We start from the raw sequence: 4,124 nt of genomic DNA on the forward strand, positions 1-4,124 counted from the left end.
CTCTCTCTTGATATCTCCTAAAGTGCTAATCCAAAAAGCTTGAAAATTAGCAGCAACTGTTCTGACATCTATTGAAGTGAAGGGTTGAACAGGATATAAAATTTCGGGTTGTCACATCATTCCCCTGTTAGAGGGAATTTCCTCCCGAAATTAGAATTTAGGTAAGGAGTAGGCATGAAAAATCAAGTATGGAGGTGGGGATACTTCCTAATCGATTGGTTCTCGCGCTCACAAGTGAATTTGGGTCCTCGGATGGTATCCCAAAGAATCTTCATTAATGGGAGGCGGCTTTGCCTTGTTCGCCTGACCTCTCTATCCATGATTACTACGGTCCTCCCACGAAGGCGAGGCTCTCGTTGATATTGATCTCGTCGAGTGGGATTACGAGAGTCCTGTCAGAAAGATATGTTTTCAAGTTTGAGACGTGAAGGGTGAAATGTACGTTACTGAGTTCGCGGTGTAGGTTGGGTTTGCAAGTTACAGGGCCGATTCGGGTAAGAATCTTGGAGGTCCTAACTCTCTTGGATTTAGCTCTCCACGCTTTCCGAAGCGTATCAAGCCTTCCCAGAGTGAGACTTCCAAAAGGATTTGGTCTCTCACTTGGAATTCAAAAGGTGTCTTTTTCTTGTTTCTCTTCCCAGTCAAGGGCCACTCCCTTCTGGGTCAAAGTTGTAAGAGGTTCCGTAATTCGCGAGGACTTCCAAATGAACTACGACAGTAGGTCGGCGAGACCTAGAATTTGGTGAATTCCGTAAGCGTCTTTAGTGCTGGAAAATTCTCAACGGTTTTGATCTTTGGAAAGGTCCTCAAGAATTCCCACATCACTAATAGTGTGTCTTAGGAATTCGACTCTTCAATTCTAAAACTGGTATTTAGAGAACTTCACGTAAAGCTTCTCTGATCTTAATGTTTCCATGGTTTGTTGTAGATGCTCTTTATGATTTCCTTCTTACTACGAGAGTAGATAAGTAAGTCATTTATAAGGACAATGACGAACTCATCCAAGTAAGAATGGCGTACCCTATTCATTAAGTTCATGAATACTACGGGCGTATTGGTCCTATCCGAGGGGTATCACTACGTGCTCGTAGCGTCCGTATCGAGTTTGGAAGATTGTCCTCAGGACATCCTTCACTAACACTCGTCGCTGGTGATTATTCGAATCTTGGGTCCATTTCTGAAATGCACCTCGTTCCTTGCGGTTGATCGACCAATTCATCTATGCGAGGTAGAAAGTAATGATTTCTAATGGAAGTCCTGTCGAGGTCTCCACCACAAGGACTTCCCAAGGGGTCACCCATCCTAGTACTATTATCGCCCAAGCATGCTTAACTGCGGAGTTCTGATGGGATCCGGTGCATTAGTGCTGGTATGATTGCACCCGCTGAAGTCTGTCTTCTTGAAGAATAAGTCCGGAGCTCTCAAAGGCGAGGAGCTTGTTCTTCTCATTCTAATGTTGAGTAGTTGTTAAGCTGTCTGGACGGTTCTTGTATCTTCATGAGCATTAGACTGTAGGGTGATCTGGTTACAGGAGTAGTATTGGGTTCTAAGTTTGTTCGCATGACGATGCGATTACTCGTAGTCTTGGGCAGTCTCCATCCTGAAGTTCATATTAGTAGTCATACATGGTTCATCAATCATAGTCTCGTGTATACGATTCGTATATAATTAAGATTAAAAAGGTAGTCGAATAAATGATTCTTCTTTAAGCTCACATCCCAATGAGGAAAATAAGTTAAAGTGGAATCATCAATTCTAAACCTGTAGAACCTTGATTATATACCACACTTGAGTATACATTCTTCAACGATAGATCAACCGTACGGGTCTTTGGATTGAACTTGACGTACTGTACGAGTGCTACTTCGGGGAGGTTTGTTGAGGCTTCTTTGGAAAGGATACAAAACATAAGGTACTCTATGCATGAGTACCTCGGAGTTCTGTAATGACGGCTTCGCTAGAAAGACGTTTACGGAGAAAGAGATGTGCTCATGAAACTAGCATTGCGCGGATCGAATTGACTCAAGTCGTATGATAATGTCGAACTCACTTGGAAGTAAAGACATTAGATTTGAACATAAAGGAGTTACAGAAAAAACACAACAGTGCAACCTTTAACAGAGTTATAGTACTATAGATTTACTACAAGACTATTGCTGCAAACTACGTATACTACAAAAGACAGGTATACTCAGCACGAGGGTCCCTTAACTGACGGGATCTCGCAAAAGATAAGAATCGAGTTGTAGAAATTTTAAAAAATTCTTGAGTCTGTTACAACGAACGCCTTGGATACTTTAACGTGGGTCCGGAGCAGTCTCTCCTGCAGTAATGATCCTTAGTATCTTCCCGTCTACGCCGGAGTTCTTTGTTACTGGACAATCCTTTTTGAGGTGTCCAATCTCGCTGCATTGGTGACCTATCTGGCTTGTACTAGCATTGGTGGTGGAAGTGATGTGTTGGTTCGGAGTTATGCGGACGCGGGTGCTTTCGTTTTGCTTCCTTTTTGGACAATTCCTTTTATAGTGTCCCGTCTCACCACAATTATAGCAAACCTGGCTGGCTCCGGTGGTGGAGGTGGTTCTACAGAAACGAGCAATGTGCCCCATCTTGTTGCAATTGTTGCATTGTAATACTCGGCAAGCTCCGTTATGATGGTAGTTACACTTGCTACACCTTGGGAGCGTTCCCTCATAATGCTTGACCGGTGCTGAGGTAGCAGGAGTCGCCACTAGTCGTTGTCGCCTGGTTTCACACCCCCAAACCAGAACGACGGAATCGTTCGAGGGCGGATGACTTCATGTTGTATCGAAACAGTTGAATACATAGTAAATAAAGTAAACACAACCAACATATATATAATTGGAAAAGTTACATCATTTGTAAGTATTACATGTTCCAAAATATCAATTACAATATGTTGTCAAAAGATTTGTTTAGACGCCTAAGCATCCCTTCTGCAAAAGCTGAAGTTTACCTGTATTACTGAATCCCTGAGAAATACAAGTAGATTTGAAAGAGTAGATCAACATTTAAGTTGGTGAGTTCATAAGTATTTAATGCCATTGTTTGAATAAAATCAAATGAAATATGTTTGTAGATGTTCGAAAAACTCCTAGAAAATCCAATATTTCCTACTAGTATAAAAGTAGTCTTCTACAAAGACTCGACTGTTTTGAAGGTTTGTTTTTAGAAATCCAATATCCATTCATAAGTGTGTAGTAGTTTAAAAGTTCCAAAACTGAAATGCAATCGTGTTTTTCATGCCTAGAGTAGTAGATTTGTGTAAGTATAAAATCACTAAGGCATTTGGTAACCCTGTAAATCAATAAGTTCTTAATACTCCATGTGAGTATTATAACCATACTAATGACCCAAACTACCTGTAACAACGTTCTGCAGGCGTTGGAATGTTACGATGTTTGTCACCCAGGCCTGCCGGCCTAACTGTAGCTAACAGCTTAGGTGTGGGATTGTCAATCCCGTATAGATCTATACACAAGTATCACACTTCCCCTACAAGGGATTATGGTATATAATACAGGACTTAAAATGCATACTCGAAAGTACGTGAAATGTCTCACAAAACTTAGTATAAAACAGATTTACGTATGAAAATGTCCATTTGTTCTTGTATATCAACGTATCTCTTTGATATAGTGTTTCTAGTATGTAAATGTTCATGATCTCCTCGTAAACTATACCTATTATAGTTATTCAAAGTGTGTGTTTCGTTCGTATAGTAAATCCTAGTGTAATGCTCACTTGTTATGTAAACTATAACATTTAAAGTGGCATAAATGATCACATATACTTAAAGTATAAATAAAGGGTCTGATTCGCATATATATATATATATATATATATATATATATATATATATATATATATATAAACATGTTTTATTTCCAAAATGCAAGATGTTATCGTGAATATATACTGCATACAAAAGTTCCCATGTTGTAGTTATGAATCACATATGATTCACTTGATAGAAAAGAGTATATAGTGAAACTTTATGTTACACGCGATAATAACCGTGTGTTTACTTGTACTCCCCCCTTTAAAAGTGTATAAAAAGCATTGATAAAACATTTGAAAGTGTAGTTCATAGGGGTATGAAC

At 39.6% G+C, this 4,124-nt stretch overlaps 1 pseudogene; it reads right to left on the reverse strand.

Moving 5' to 3' along the window:
• Positions 1-1,264: 1,264 nt before the first annotated feature.
• LOC145079956 (5S ribosomal RNA) lies at positions 1,265-1,383 on the reverse strand (annotated as a pseudogene).
• Positions 1,384-4,124: the final 2,741 nt, after the last annotated feature.

This window comes from Lactuca serriola, chromosome 1 (assembly GCF_051521515.1).
Source record: "Lactuca serriola cultivar US96UC23 chromosome 1, Lser_US96UC23_V15, whole genome shotgun sequence".
NCBI lineage: Eukaryota > Viridiplantae > Streptophyta > Magnoliopsida > Asterales > Asteraceae > Lactuca > Lactuca serriola.